The sequence below is a fragment of the Schistocerca serialis genome, chromosome 11 (genome assembly GCF_023864345.2).
Source record: "Schistocerca serialis cubense isolate TAMUIC-IGC-003099 chromosome 11, iqSchSeri2.2, whole genome shotgun sequence".
NCBI classification, from domain to species: Eukaryota; Metazoa; Arthropoda; class Insecta; order Orthoptera; family Acrididae; genus Schistocerca; species Schistocerca serialis.
In genome coordinates this window covers 68,561,556-68,578,955 of record NC_064648.1, presented here as the reverse complement: position 1 = coordinate 68,578,955, position 17,400 = coordinate 68,561,556, and the positions used below count along the sequence as shown (strand labels likewise).

Sequence of the window (17,400 nt, the reverse complement as noted above, 5' to 3'; positions counted from 1 at the left end):
TCTGAAGGATTTGACTTGTCTCATATGTTTTGCACACCAGGTGAAACAGATTTGTCATGGCTGGCTGTCCCAAGAATTTTAGTAACTCTGAAGAAATGTTGTCCACTGCAGGTGCCATGTTTCATTATTGGTTTCTCATAGCTCTGCCAGATTCTTGTCACAGTGTAGCATGTCCAGTTGATCTTCATCTACAACCCCAGTGTTTCTAAAATATTGCTTTCAAGTTGTTTTCCCATTTTACTTTTCTATTTATTTCTTCCACCTTCCCCTTGACATGATATATTTCTGTAAGTTACAATATAGGGGTGGTTAAGTTTAAATGAAATTATGATATTGTGTGCATATGAAGCAAGACTGGATGTTTTGGTGGTGTTACAGCAGTTGCTGAAAGGCTCTGAAATTGCTATTCAGTTAAAAGCTCCATGAGCTGATGGGGTATATTATCTCAAAAGTTTTGGCAACACAAATCGGCAACATAAAGTGTGGGAGCACATTTCACTACCATTTGTTTTGCTGAGTACCTCAGACCAAAATTATTAGTGTTATACATTGTTGTTATGAGTGAGGTTATTAAGATATCCAACAGTGGGGTATTAGTTCGTAATTACATATGTGTGGAATGGTCTGCTAAGACCTGTCAAGTCTCACCCCTCAGTGCCACAGAGATACATCATATTCCATTATGGAGAATGTAAGGCCTTCTATAGCCAATCTGTTACTGCCAGTAATTGACAATTGTACATTACAATTGAAGAAAATTTCAGCTCCAAGGATACATGTGAATGAAATGAAATTATGCCAAGACCCTCCTAATTTTTCTTTTGAGTCCTTTCTGATAAAAAGTTAAAACTGAATAAACATATAAATAAACTGCTCAAGATGTACAATTGAGTACGATTTGCTCCTAGAAACATCTCTTATTGTCTTGGTCTAAACAATAGTTTATTGGCTTATACTGCATATTTTTGTTCCTTTCACATCTACAGAATTCTCTTCCTGGGCAGTGCATCTCAGGTAAACATAGTGTTTATCCAGTGGAGTGGCCACAGACAATATTGTATAAAGTAGGTAACCGTACTTCTTGTAGAAAACCTTTTGAGGATCTTCGAATACTTGCACTAACTCCTCTTAGTAGTTTCCGTTACAATAAAAATTCTATAGAGCTTCTATAAACGATTCTCTGTGACATTACTAATCTGCAGGTTAACACTTCCTGGCACAAGAGGAAATACTGTGACCTTTGTGACGACTAGCTGTCTTAGGAATATGTTTGGTTTTCACATCATCCACAACAAATTATACTGATTCCTTGGAACAGTGGCAGTTTTGATGCCATCGCCTTTTATTTATTTATTTATTCATCCATAGACGATTTAATACAACAGTATCTGACATGTGAAGATACAGTACAAAAATAATATGTACATATATAAAACATTAGAAGACAATTAGGTGAGAATAGGGCAGGAAGTTAGCCATGGTCTAAGCCAAGGAATTATCTCACCATTCATCTTGGCAGCTTGGGGTACCATGGAAAATCCAAGTCAGAATGGCCAGATGGGCAATTAAGTCCTCCCAAATACAAGTCCGATACCACAGTGGTGTAGCTACCTTGCTGAGTGCATGATTATAAGGGGACTCACAGAAACATAGTCTGTATTGTGATTGCAACATGCAAAAGAACTTAATAAATGACATAGAAATTTTGAAAATGAAAACTCTGCTGAAAAAGTGAAAACACATGAACACATTACGTAGTACCACTGAAAAGTACAAGATGCACAATAATTAAATCAGTGATGTAGCTAAATCATGAAACATTGATCTAAAAAGCCTCATGAAGAAATAAAATCATATGAACATATTATATAACACTGCCAAAAAGTATAATGCACAAACACAAAAAAACCCGCTGACACTATATCCACCACAACCGGGCAGGCTCCACTTCCATTTTCAGAGGAGGTGCATTGCATTGCATGTGAACAGGGACCACAGAAAACCAACAGGGAAACATTCTTTGGAAGGAAAAACACAGCATAGACAGTACATCAATTAAGAAAATCCAAAGAACTTAACAAGTAATGAGGGCTTAGTATCCCTACATGCTTAAATATTCATTGACATTGTCCTGCCTTGTCTTCCCTCTTCATCTCCTGCCCCACCAGCCTCCTGCCTCTTAGTGTACCTGCTGACACCCCTACTCTTTTCATCCCACCCCCTCCCCTGCTGCACCTTGCTCTCCCCTCCTTTTTGATCCTCTCCAGCTTCTCCCTTGGCAGGTCCCACCTGGTAGTTTTATTCTTCATCGTGTGTGCTCCAAGTGGGTTTATAACATGTTGTTATGGAGTGTTTTAATACTGTGGCTGACTTTTAACCTGTGTGTGTGCCTTCAGTGTCTTCTTTGTGTTTTAAAAATCACCAACTCTGTGTTTTAACTTTATGTCAACTTTTTTAATTGTCCCCCCATGAACGTCTCCATGTCATTGTACTTTTACCTCCATTATCTCCCCTTACCCTGTTCTATGTCCCCCTTTTTTATCACCTTATGTGTAACATTTTATTCTCGTATTAGTTGTCATTTCATGTCACTTATTGTCAGGGGAATGAAATCAGAATAAAGAAAAAAAATTGACATTGTAAAGATACTTCTCAACAAGAAACAATTTTAACTTTGCTCTAATAGCCATTTCCAGCTCAACATTTTTATATGTGTTGGCAGTGCATAAAAAGAATGACAAAAAGTGGCTCAGATATCTTTGAGCATAGGTCCTTCTACCTTGTCCTATGTGGATGGACGCACAGTTACAAGTATTATAACTGTGGTAATTAGAGCTAGTTTTTGTCACCAAGTCCAGCTCCTGGCATCGTCATACATTTGTATATGTTCAAGGAGGGGTAAGCAAACAGGACTTTTTAAATAGGGGCTTGGTGTCAGCACTGGCAGAGCTATGTGATAAGAACTGAATAGCCCTTTGCTGTAATCTAAAAATCTCATTTGACAGACTTTTGATTAAACACCAGAAAATTATTCCATAAGCTAAAAGGACTGAAGGTACCCGAAAAAGCCATTCTGGAACCATCTAGAGAGCAAACTTTAGAAATAATTCCCGGAGCAAATCTTGTAGAACTGAGCCTCTGAGAAAGTTTGGTTACATGGTCTTCATAGTTTGTCTGGTCAATACACATTCCTCAAAGTCTCATGCATCGTACCCTTTCTAACTCATTTCCATCCAATACCAGGTTTTGATTCATCTTTCAAAATTGTATATAGTTTGTCTTCCTCATATTAAGGGTCAGCCTATTGGAACAGAACCTTAACTGTGAGCACTTGAGGTACTGGTCAGAGATTCCATAACATCGCTCACTATTATACCAATATCGTCTGCAGTCAAGATGGATGTGAATCTGTACAGAAGAGTGCTGTAATAGTGTCAAAAATGTTTTCTCTATCCCGTCCTCATGCAGCTCTCTCTGAAATGATGTAATACCCTATGGTGTGGATTCCAGCAAAACATAATCATGGCAGCCCTATGTGTGCCTGTCATCTGCCTATATCTACATCTACATCTATACTCTGCAAACCACTGTGAGGTGCATGGCAAAGGGTACATCCCATTAAACCAGTTATTAGGGTTCCTTCCCGTTCCATTCATGTATGGAGTGTGGGAAGAATGATTGTTTGAATACCTCTGTGCATTCAGTAAATTTCCTAATCTCATACTCACATGAAATGTAAGGGGTTGTAGTAGATCCCTAGAGTAATCATTTATAGCCCATTGTCAAAACTTGTTAACAGACATTCTTGGGATAGTTTATGTCTGTCTTCAAGAGTCTTCAATTTCAGTTCCTTCAATATCCCTGTGGCACTCTCTCATGGATTAAACAAACCTGTGACCATTCATGCTGCCTTTCTCTGTATACATTCAATATCACCTGTTAATCCTATCTGGATTAATGCACACTTCAGCAGTATTCTAGGATGGGTCACACAAGTGATTTGCAAGCAGTCTCTTTTGTAGACTGATTGCTTTTCCCCAATAAACTGAAGTCTATCACCTGCTCTACCCACAACTGAACCTATGTGATCATTCCATTTCATGTCCCTACCCAGTGTTACACCCAGGTATTTGTATGAGTTGGTTGATTCCAACAGTGACTCACTGATATAGTCATAGGGTACCACATTTTTTTCATTTTTTCAAGTGCACAATTTTACATTTGTGAACATTTAGAGCAAGTTGCCAATCTCTGCACCATATTGAAATCTTCACACTTTGTAATCTTACCGTTTTTCACATCACCAGTTGATTTTCACTCACTTCATAATTGACTCATTTCATGAGCTTTGAGAGGAGTGAGATTTACAAATAAACTTTCTTACTTATCTTCTTTTCTTGTCATTGGCTCCAGTTTGTTATGTCTAGGGGTTCATTCATGAGGCTGAATTTTTTGACATTTCAGTTTCCATATGACATGATAATGTTTAAGTAAGCCTGCTCCTAATTTCTCTTTTTTCCCTTTTTCATTATGTCACATTCTTCTATACTACACTGTCTTTACAGTTTTCACTTCTATATCTCCACAAATTATGTTGTTATTGCCAAACATAAAATAAACTTCTGATCACATCAGAAGCATGCCTGCTACTACCTTGTTCTGAGGTATTAACGATATTCCAAAAAGTTTTCAAAACAAAACAGTTTACAAACTTTCTTGACAAAAGAAGAATCTTCACCAAATTGTATCATTATTTTGTAAATAAATCCAGAAATAAATTTAATAATTAGCGTCAGATTGTGTGATTAATAATAGGAATTTTAAGTGTGCCAAATATTTTGTAATTTCAAATGTTTTCAAAGATGAGTAATTTTAACTGTACATACACAGTTAGTACATATCATTTGTAACAAAGTAATTTTTTTATACGTTTTAGTCTGAAATGTATGACATATACAAAATCATGTGAAATTCTTTTAGTTAAACAGCTGAGATATTATCAACCTATACAATATTCGAAAATATTTTTCATATCGATTACTTCTGTTCCATAAAGGTGATGTTAGAGGAGGGTGTCCCTTTCAACTTAGTTATAGGTAACTACATCATTTGCAAAAAGACTAATTTTACTATTAATATTTTCTACAAGGTCATTAATAAACAACGTGAACAGCAAGGGTCCCAACACACTCACCGGGGGCACATCGAAAGTTACTTCTATGTCTGATGATGACAACATCCATACATTTTAAATTTTCCACAGATGGCTAAATAAATAAATAAATGTTAACATGTTGAGTCCTCCATACCAAAAAGTCCTCACTCCAGTAACAAATTTCACTTGATACCCCATATGATTGTACTTTTGATATTAAGCATAGGAGCAGTTCTGAGTCAAATTCTTTTTGAAATCAAGAATCACTGCACCCACCAGTTTGCCTTGATCCACAGCTTTCAGTATGTCATTTGAGAAAAGTGTGAGTTGGGCTGAGCACTGCCATGCTGGTTGGCACTGAAGAGGTCATTCTGTGCAAGAAACCTCATTATATTTTAGTTCAGAACATGTTCTATGATTCCACAACAAAACAGTGTCATGTATATTATATGACAGTTTTGTGGCTCACTTCCTGTGGATTTTATAGGCAGGTGAGAGCCGATCCCTTTTCCAAGACCTGAACTAGATGAATATGAAAGATCAGCCAAAACCACCGCCAAATTGGCTGGGACAATCTATTTTTAAGATTCTAGGACAGAACCTTGGCCATCATTCTATTGTGCAAGCTGGACAACTACACAGTAGAATTTGTTGCTGTATGACTGTACTTCACACTATGTTAAAATGCATTGGAATAAGAAAGTTTCAAGCTCTGGAAACAGTAGCTTTATGATCTTGAAAATTTACACTTTTTTCCTCACTACTAGCACTTAGAATCAGATTTTCTGTTCCAACTGAAACATTTGGGGTCATAGATTAAGTACAGATGGCTGTGATCTTCAGGCACCACTGCAATAACTCTACCATGTAAAATTGAAAGTAGAATTTATTAAAAAAAATAATAAAATTTTTGAAAATATAATGTAACAGGATAAATAAAAAATCTTCTTCACAAGTGGTGACAAGAGAACCCACACAAAAAGGCATTACATGTGGGAACTTTTGGAGCCAGTGTTTCCTTCTTGCAGCAGAATAGTTGTTAGGCAGGGAAGAGAGGTGAAGGAAAAGAGCTGGTTAGGTTTAGGAAAAGGGGTAAAGTTGCAACCATAAGCATGTCATAAGCTTCTCTTTCCGTCTAGTAAGTTTCCCTTATCTGGGGTTCTGGGGGACTTTTCCAAACTCTAACTCCTTTCCTAAACCTCACCAGTCCTTTCCTTTAACCCGTCTTCCTTGCCCATCAACTATTCAGTAGGAAGATGGAGCCATTGGCTATGAAACATTGCATATGTAATACCTTTTTCATGTGTGTTCTCCTGCTGCCTCATGGTGAATAGATTTCTTATCTATCTGATTAAAATTTGAAATATATCACTAGTCTTCTTGTTCCACAGATGAACAGTAATCTGCTACTGAGATACTGTTGTTCATTCATGGGAGACAGCATTTCTGAGGAAGCAGGGGACAGTAAAACAAAGTGTAGGGCTATATATAGAGAGATGCTGAATGAAACACATTTGGCTGTCAAGAGAGCAGTGTGTGATGCCCTCACAAAATCCAAGGAAATTCTGGTCACATGTAAAGGCCACCAACATGCATTGTGTGTAAGGGCTATGAAGACAAGATATGAGAAATTAGGGCTCATATGGAGGCCTATAGACAGCAATTTTTTCCTTGCTCTATGTGCAAGGAACAGGAAGGTAAATGACAAGTATTGCTGCGGGGTACCTCTGCTATCCACTGTATGGTGTAAAATCTGGGATGGAATGTAACAATATTATGAAAAGGAAAATTGCCACTCAGCATGCAGTGGAAATGCTAAATCGCAGACACACACACAAACACACTCACACAAACACACACTCCCGCACAAATGCAAATGCAACTCCCACACACATGACTGCAGTCTCTGGCAATTGTGTGCTTCAGTCTATTTTTGATGACGGCCTTGCTGGCCGAAAGCTTATTTGTGAGAGTCTTTTTGTTGTGCCTATCTGTGACTCAGCATCTCCACTATATGGTGAGTGGCAACCTTCCTTTTCATAATAGTGTTAGTTGCAGATGGATATGCACTGGCACCAGAGTGAGTGTCTAGGTCATACTGAATGAAACAAAAGTGAAATTGAGAGTAGAAAAGCAAAATCTGAAATTCTTAACTCTGTTTTCAAATGTCTCTTTACAAAGGAAAACCCAGGAGAATTGCACCAATTTCAAAGATGAATGAAATAAGAATTAGTGTCAGTGGTGTTGACAAACAGCTGAAATCTTTAAAATTGAACAAAGCTCCAGGCTCTGATATAATCGCTTTCAGATTCTATACTGGATATGCAGCTGAGTTAGGTCCTCTTCTTACTGTAACCTATGGTAGATATCTGTAGGCGGTTACAGGCCCTAGATTACACTTTATGTTTCCAAGTCATAAAAGCATAGTTATCAAAATACACTTTACTCCACTTCAGTCCTGTCAGACTGTCAGTACAAAAAGATGCATGATAGTGATGAAATAAAACCATTAAGGTGATCAGATGTGTTTTGCAAGCAAAGAAAATGTTGTAGAAGGCAGAACACCTAAAGCACCTTTTTTCAAATTTGCACTTTCAGGAGTATTAATGTTATTTATTTTTTATAATCAACTGTGTTTTCTCAGTTCTTGTAATTTTTTATGTTCCAGATTTTTAATTTTCATTTCATACATTGTGCAACTATAAATACTTGTTCTGCATACATTCTAAAACTTTGTTTTTTAACTCATGGATATGCTGAATTTAATCATATGAGGTTGAAAGTTTAGATTGTCAAGCCAAAATAGAGCATCCATATTAATATTAATAAGATAAAGAAAGTATTTTAGATATATAATTCAGAATTGTTACCAGTACATTAAAATATCAAAGTAATTTATCTTAAAAATATTAATTAGATAACTATCAGTTGCTTGAGGTATAATACATTTTGTGCACTTCTTGTAAAATTTAGTTGCTTAGTCAAAAAATGTGTCCTGTCACACTGAATTACTAATATAAAAAACCTTGCTATTTCAGAATTTTGTTCCCATTGGAAAAATATCTGAAGATACGCAAAAGTATTCAACAAGCTTGCATCTAACATAAAGCAAAAAACTGGGAATCCCAGCCAGTTCAAAAGGATAGAACTTACCTCATTAGCCACTTCTTGTACAACTTATCTAAATGTCTATATTCAAGGCCTGAAAATTTCTGTTTGCTACAGTGCTAGTAGCTGTCTTCACAGTAAAGTAGTAATGTACTGAAAACAGGACCCAGTATTTACAGTTGCATACAACTATTTTCTTTGAAAAACACCAGTGATATCAAGTAAATTTTAAGCCACCAGTATGAGATCAAACTAGTGATGCAACAGTATTTTTGAAGTAGCAGCTCTCTTTCTGAATTACATGACTAAATTTAACTGGCATTAGCATGTGTAATGTCAGGTAGTATGGTAATAATTTTTGTTGGTACAGGGTGGTATATGGACCAAATTTCTGTGATTTGCTTGTCTTTGGTTTATGTATGCCTTGATTCGTTTCATATCCCTGTGAAGCCCCCTTCTTCTTTTGGTCTACAGAACATACAGTTTTTTGGTCTATGGAACATGATGGCTGAATGACTGAATGAATGAATTAACTGGTTGGATACCTAACCAAACACAGAAAGTTACAAGCAAAGATGGGTACATCATCTGAGAATTCGATACCTCAGTACTGTGTGAGCCCTAATATGTCTCCAAACATTATGGTGTGCAATTTTAGGTGGCCAGATAGTGTTCCTTGTGACCCCCTTGACATGGTTCAAATGTGTGTCCAGCAAGTATTGGCAGTGATTTCTGGAGGACTGCTGTGAACGTGTTGTGAGTCAGCTTCATCTCACATGTACTGGGTCAGTGGCACACTAGGAGAGTGTGTGGTTGCAGAAAGCAGTGAAAATCATCATTCTTCTGAGATGCCTGCACTTTCCTCACTGCATGTGTCTGGGAACTGCCCTGCTGATGTATGGCATGAATGTAACAACTTCTAGGGGTTAGGAATGGAACAGTGACATTATCTCAGTCATAGGTAGAAGCAAGTTACAGACATCAGTTCGTTGATAGAATACAGGAGAAGTGCAACCAGTCTGCAAAGACTTGTATGATCAATCCTAGAATGTTGCCCAAGTGTGTGGGGTCCATACAAGCAGAACTAAGAGGAGGCACTGAACATATAAAGAAGAGGGCAACAAAAATGGTCACAGGTTATTCTGACTCATGGGAGAATGTCACAGAGATGTAGAATGAGCTGAACTGAAAGTTGCTTAAATATAGACACAAACTCTCCAAAGAAAGGCTTCTCACAAAGTTTCAAGAATCAGCTTTAAGTGATGAATCTAGAAATATACTACAATGTCTAAGTATCACTGCCAGAAGGATGATGAGGACAAGATTAGACTAATTACAGCTTGCACAGAGGTATTGAAATAATCTACCTTCACACTTTATATGCATGAATGAAATGGGTAGAAGCCCTAATAACTGCTACAATGTGAAGTATCCTTTGCCATGCACTTCATAGTGACTTTCAAGTATATACATAGATGCTGGTATTCATAAGGGAAAAAATGTTGTTTTTCATCTGTTATTTGTTACTTTATGGATTCTTCCCTCAGACACTAGCTTCTCAGAGCTGTGCAAGAGGCAACTAACATTACAACACATTACATCCCATCTGACCTTAATCTACATTAATTTCTTTAGTCTCAGCACTTCTTCAAAGTAACTATCCCTCTCTTCACTCCCTTTTAATTTTCTGTTTCTTTTATTTTCTGACCCATCTGTTTTTCTCCATCTCCCACCTCTACCACATAAATTGCATTTAGTTTTTCACTCTTATTAGCTCTTGCATGATATTTTGTCAGTGATCTCTGTGTCATGTGTTATCCTATCTTTCACTTCTAAGCTCCCAGCTTTTCAAATTTCCTCCGGTGCAGTCCCCAACAATCAGTCTTCCCCTCTCATTCCATCTGGTCAGTCTCCTCTGACTCATAGTTCTGGGTGAATTTTCCCATGCTCTTCCCATTTCCTAAACCTCACAGCTCTTTTCCTTCACCCCTCTTCCTTCCCCTTCAAACCTTCTCCCAGTAGAAGCAGCCACTGGCTCTGAAAGCTTGCAAATTTCCTTAAAATTCACATGTGTGCATTCTCCTGCTGCCACTTGGTGAACAATTTTTAAATCTACCCAGTTACATTATTGCTTGTAACAGATAACTTACTATATAAAACAGTGTATCACTGCACACAAATGCACACTCACTGGTGACTCAGATCACAAACATGATGCTTTGTCCCTTGCACTCTCTCCACTTGGTTCAGGAAGCTGACTCTAGGCTCATAAACATGCCATGAAGCCCAATGCATGTATTTATGTCCTCCTTTCAGTCCATCTGGAAAACTGAGACAGCTCTGCCCCCTCCCTCCCCCCCAAACCCCCATGATCAGTGAGATACTGAGTTCAGGAGAATGGCAAAACATTACTGCCACACACTATAAATAATAGTTTTCTTGTAATAGTATTAATTGTTGTCATGTGTTGTAATGTGACAGGGTGATTTAGTTGTCCCTCACTTTATGAGCAACTACTCTGAGCCCTCTAAGTAATCTTTAACTGTGTAGCATGGATCACTTACAAAGTGATATTTAGCCACTGTGCTTTGATTAAAAGGTTGAGTTAGTCTATATAATTCATTGGCATATCTTTCATGATTGATTTGTTTTTTTTTTTGTTTCGAGAATACTAACAGTTGTGAAACAGGCCTATAGTTTTTGCTGTTCTCTGCATTAACCATCTTTACTTGGGCAGTGTAAGACAGAGAAAACTCTTCATTCAAAATTTTAAGAGTATGGCTAGATGAAAATTTAATCTGGAATAAACATACAGAAATGTCGTTATGTTTTCAGAATGCTAAAAAAATCCTAATGTTAATACAGTGTTATGTTCACACTTTGCACTCATGTATAGCACAGTAAGATATGCCATCATATTTTTTGGAAAATAACAGTCTGAGAAAACACACATTTATGCATCAGAAGAGAGCAATAAGAATAATAAAAGAGTTGACACATGAAGAATCTACATCCACATGGATACTCTGCAAAGCACATTTAAGTGCCTGGCAGAGGGTTTATCGAACCACCTTCACTATTCTCTATTCTTCCAATCTTGTATAGCAAGCAGAAAGAATGAACACCTATATCTTTCCGTACGTGCTCTGATTTTCCTTATTTTATAGTGGTGATCATTCCACCCTATGTAGATCAGTGTCAACAAAATATTTTCGCATTCGGAGGAGCAAGTTGGTGATTGGAATTTCGTGAGAAGATTCCATCACAATGAAAAACGCCTTTCTTTTAATGATTTCCAGCCCAAATCCTGTATCAATTCTGTGACATTCTCTCCCATATTTCGCGATACATGCAAAAAATTTTAAGGAACTAAAAATCATAACCCTATCATATACTTATCTTTATGAAAGTATATGTTTTCTGAAGGCATGACATGAACATTCTGTGTTAAACAGTCAAGTCCATAACTACAAAATAAAAAAATACAGATGATTTTATAGAAAAATTCATGCAAAAGACATATATCAGGAAAGTGTTCTTTATAAGCGTAAAATTCTGCTAAGGACTAATGGCAAAATACTGTAAGAAATGTCAAATAACTTTATTTGCAGAATGAATTATCATAATAGGTAACATAATAGAGGAAAATCTATGAAATCTATGAATTGAAGCAAAGTATGGAAATATCTGCAGACGTATGCAATGACTAAATATATCACTGGCCACCCAGCTATGAAATGCAATTAATTTTAAATTAGTTTTAAATTATTTTCTTTCAGAGACCAGTGCACCGTCACGGTGCAGAAGAAAATTGCATTGCGAGAGTAACAGGTTCCAAATGAAGAAATGGGTCACACATCAAATGGCTCTGAGGACTATGGGACTTAACTTTTGAGGTCATCAGTCCCCTAGAACTTAGAACTACTTAAACCTAACTAACCTAAGGACATCACACACATCCATGCCTGAGGAAGGATTCGAACCTGCGACCGTAGCGGTCACACGGTTCCAAACTGAAGCGCTTAGAACCGCACGGCCACACCGGCCGGCTGGCCACACATCGAGTAAACAATTTAGTTATAAGAATAATTACAGTAAAGGTCATAGGTGAATGAAAAATTGAAATACGCATCATCACAGTATGTTTCCATGACAAGTGCCACTACCTATTCACTGCAGAGTACACATACTCAATTAAGCAGGAGATTTTTACAAAAACCAGTTAATTTTTATCATGTCTTGAAAGCTTGAATAATGACAGTTTCAGGTACTGAAGAAAGATAAGTCTACAATGGTGAAAACATTAGATTTCACACTAAGCTACACTCGGATTGTAGTAAACAGCACTAACATGTGAAGAAACAACATGACACTTGGTCAATGATTAGTCGGTACACATTATTTCAATGAACCAAAGTTCCTTAGCAACTAGTTTATGATTCTATGAGTAACCTTTCCTCATAAATCCTTGAACCAGTAGTTGGGCCAACAATGCATGATGTTTTAGTCCTATTTCAAATGTTCTTTTCTTTTTCCTCCTCTAACTAAGAAGGAAATGAGCTCCCATAAGTGATAAGAGTCTATCTTTGAAATGAAGCAGAAATGTATCATATGCTTGTAATGTGGTATAAAAATGTGATATGAAATTAATTTGTATATGTGATTTAATCGAAAATTAGTTGAATCAACAAGCAAACTGTAGTTAGTGAAAAATTTTATTTTCATAATATAACTAATGGATGGAATGTCACCCATAGGTATAGGCTATCATATTACGTGTATTGTTGTAAATACTTGTATGAATTTTTGTTGAAAACTAAAATCTATATGAAGAAATGAACTTCAAGGACAAGTGGTTTATACAATGTGTTAGAGATGGCTATATGTGTCTTTTAACAAGTGCACGTTCAAGTTTGGTGACATGAACATGCATGTGCAATGAAATTAGTATCATGGCTCACAACGCTTTATACATGGAGAAGTGAACTAAAGTTGTTTAGCAGATACTCACCTCATCAACGGACGCTGATGGTCGGGGTTCTCTTCGCTGAAAATTCGAGTGCAATGGGTAGTAATGATGCCAGGGCTGTAAAAATGGATACATTCTGCCATAGCGTCAGATTTTTAACAATAAGCACACACTCACTGCACACAGAATGAAGACGAATGCCACATCAATTCTTTGATACCTGGCAACCAAGTGAAAGTGTAGCACTCAATATGACATGAATACCAAGAAAACTAGTGCACACATGTGCAACGGTAGCATATCGCATGTTGACCATTGGTAACTGTTTCATGCCACCGAATCAGACAGTGCACAAGTGCACAACATGGCAGTGAGAATGAAGCAATCTGGACATTACTGTTAACACATAAAACTAAAATATATAATGAACTGATATATTATGAGTATAATATTTTAATTTCTTGTAGAATTTTTAGGATAAGCTGACATATCCATTCCAAAAAATAAAATAAGGGAAGCCTACAAATAAAGGATGTGGAAACCTATCGGCAAGTGTAAACAAACAAAAGAACAACACTGTATGTCACCATAACATGTCCACATACAGTGTGGGGCAGTTGTACAGGAACATGATATAAGACCCCCCCCCCCCCAGGACGCTGCTAAATTAGTGTTTAATTAAGAACAAGCAAGGATAAGATACCGATGGAAAATAAAAGTCAACAGAGATATTAACTAGGCAGGCTGCTTCCCTTTCATGTCCCTCGACTCTTATAAATGCCATCTGGTTTCTGTACAAATTGTAAATAGCCTTTCGCTCCCTGCATTTTACCCTGCCACCTTTAGAATTTGAAAGAGAGTATTCCAATCAACATTGTCAAAAGCTTTCTCTAAGTCTACAAATGCTAGAAATGTAGGTTTGCCTTCCCTTAATCTTTCTTCTAAGATAAGTCGTAGGGTCAGTATTTCCTCATGTGTTCCAACATTTCTAGGAATCCAAACTGATCTTCCCCGAGGTCAGCTTCTACCAGTTTCTCCATTCGTCTGTAAAGAATTCGCAATGGTATTTTGCAGCTGTGACTTATTAAACTGATAGTTCGGTAATTTTCACATCTGTCAACACCTGCATTCTTTGGGATTGGAATTACTATATTCTTCTTGAAGTCTGAGGGTATTTCGCCTGTCTCATACATCTTGCTCACCAGATGGTAGAGTTTTGTTAGGCCTGGCTCTCTGAAGGCTGTCAGTAGTTCTAATGGAATGTTGTCTACTCCTGGGGCCTTGTTTCGACTCAGGTCTTTCAGTGCTCTGTCAAAGTCTCACGCAGTATGATATCTCCCATTTCATCTTCGTCTACCTCCTCTTCCATATCCATAATATTGTCCTCAAGAACATCACCCCTGTATAGACCCTCTACATACTCCTTCCACCTTTCTGCTTTCCCTTCTTTGCTTAGAATTGGTTTTCCATCTGAGCTCTTGATATTCATGCAAGTGGTTCTTTTTCCTCCAAAGGTCTATTTAATTTTCCTGTAGGCAGTATCTCTCTTACCCCTCTTGAGATAGACCTTTACATCCTTACATGTATCCTCTAGCCATCCCTGCTTAGTGATTTTGCACTTCCTGTCAATCTCATTTTTGAGAAGTTTGTATTCCTGTTTGCCTGCTTCAATAACTGTATTTTTGTATTTTCTCCTTTCATCAATTAAATTCAGTATCTCCTCTGTTACCCAAGGATTTCTACTAGCCCTAGTCTTTTTACCTACTTGATCCTCTGCTGCCTTTACTATTTCATTCCTCAAAGCTACCCATTCTCCTTCTACTGTATTTCTTTCCCCCATTCCTGTCAATTGTTCCCTTATGCATATTGCTACAATAGTTTGCTGTTGAACAAGTATGAGCAGTAAAAACCAAACAACACAGTTCACAGTTCTTGCAGAATAATATGGTACACGTGACACTATTTTTCAAATAAAGTAAACAGACATTGTCACGGATTTTTCTAAAATTTGGCCTATTTGTGCTACACTTATTCCAATGTTAAGTTGATGCATTGTTGTTAATCTACCTGGTACATGTTTCATGTTTAAAGATGAGCCGTAGGCTGCCTGTTCCAGGACAAAAAATAACTCCTTTATATATCCTCACAATAATAGGCACTAAAACTACACATTGTTTGATGTTTAAGTTACAGAAAGTACAATCAAAATGTCACTCATTCATTTAACTGAATACATCAAAAAATTCCTTCTTTATAACAGTTCCTTCTACCACAAAGGTTAGGCCAAATTATTTATTTAAATTATGAACTTAGCTGATATAGTTATACAAACAATATTTTTGACAACTCTGGTAATTATTTTGGAATTAATTAAGGGCTGGCTTTGCTAATATGTTTTTGAATAGACCTAAACAAATATTTATGAATGCTATTAGTTCTTCTTTTTATAACTACTACAAAATTTATATTTGTTTGTAAGTCAACAGTAGAATCCAAGTCCTGAAACAATTATTAATTTCACCTTATAATGTTCTGTAGCAACAGATATTAACTAGGATTTGTCAGAATAAATTAGAAAATTAATTACATACACAAAACTAACCACATAATTAGACCTGGTCAGCTATATTCCTTTAGACTGAGGACCAACCTTTCTCTTTTATGGAAATGCAGATTATACTCATGTATGTTAACAGTAACTATTCAAAAATTAAGAATGAATTTAAGGAGGCAGATGGAAAAACAAGAGAGCAAGTAAAGAGATCCCAGCTTGCTTCGTCACATTATTCCTTCATTGGATTGATTAGATAGATATTGCAAATAACTATCTGGGCAATTCAATGATCACAAGTGACCCAAGAAAGTGGGTTTAACATTCTACACACAAAAAATATTACATAATAAATCTCCTTACAAAACACTACACTACTTGTGTTTTTCAATTTTATACTTATATGAAATTGAAAAACATATGTGGTGTAGTTTTTATAAGGAGATTTATTATTTAATATTTTGTGTGTATGTTATGTTTTTGTGTGTAGAATGTTATACTTACATGAACCCCCCCATGAACCATGGACCTTGCCGATGGTGGGGAGGCTTGCATGCCTCAAAGATACAGATAGCCGTACTGTAGGTGCAACCACAACGGAGGGGTATCTGTTGAGAGGCCAGACAAACATGTGGTTCCTGAAGAGGGGCAGCAGCCTTTTCAGTAGTTGCAGGGGCAACAGTCTGGATGATTGACTGATAGAGCCTTGTAGCACTAACCAAAATGGCCTTGCTGTTGTGGTACTGCAAACGGCTGAAAGCAAGGGGAAATTACAGCCATAATTTTTTCCCGAGGGCATGTAGCTTTACTGTATGGTTAAATGATGATGACGTCCTCTTGGGTAAAATGTTCCGGAGGTAGTCCCCCATTCGTATCTCCGGGCGGGGACTACTCAAGAGGACGTTGTTATCAGGAAAAAGAAAACTGGCGTTCTATGGATTGGAGTGTGGAATGTCAGATCCCTTAATAGGGCAGGTAGGTTAGAAAATTTAAAAAGAGAAATGGATAAGTTAAAGTTAGGTATAGTGGGAATTAATGAAGTTTGGTGGCAGGAGGAACAAGACTTCTGGTCAGGTGAATACAGGGTTATAAATACAAAATCAAATAGGGATAATGCAGGAGTAGGTTTAATAATGAATAAAAAATAGGAGTGGGGGTAAGCTACTACAAATAGCATAGTGAACACATTTTTGTGGCCAAGATAGACACGAAGCCCACGCCTACTACAGTGGTACAAGTTTATATTCCAACTAGATCTGGAGATGACGAAGAAATTGAAGAAATGTATGATGAGATTATTCAGATAGTGAAGGGAGACGAAAATTTAATAGTCATGGGTGACTGGAATTCGGTAGTAGGAAAAGGGAGAGTAGGAAATGTAGTAGGTGAATATGGATTGGGGGGAAGAAATAAAAGAGGAAGCAGCCTGTTGCAATTTTACACAGAGCTAAAACTTGGTTCAAGAATTGTTAAAGAAGGTTGTATACAGAGAAGAAGCCTGGAGATATTGTCAGGTAGATTATATAATGGTAAGACAGAGATTTAGGAACCAGATTTTAAATTGTAAAACATTTCCAGGGTCAGATGTGTACTCTGACCACAATCTATTGGTTATGA

The 17,400-nt window shown here is 37.0% G+C and overlaps 1 long non-coding RNA gene across 2 annotated transcripts in view; it reads right to left on the bottom strand.

Moving 5' to 3' along the window:
- The window catches only part of LOC126427051 (uncharacterized), a 125,351-nt gene that overhangs the window by 59,492 nt on the left and 48,459 nt on the right, over positions 1-17,400 (bottom strand). For both annotated transcript variants that reach the window (XR_007576512.1, XR_007576513.1), the window contains exon 4: positions 13,275-13,349. This is a non-coding gene — a long non-coding RNA (uncharacterized LOC126427051). The remainder of the gene's footprint in view (positions 1-13,274; positions 13,350-17,400) is intronic.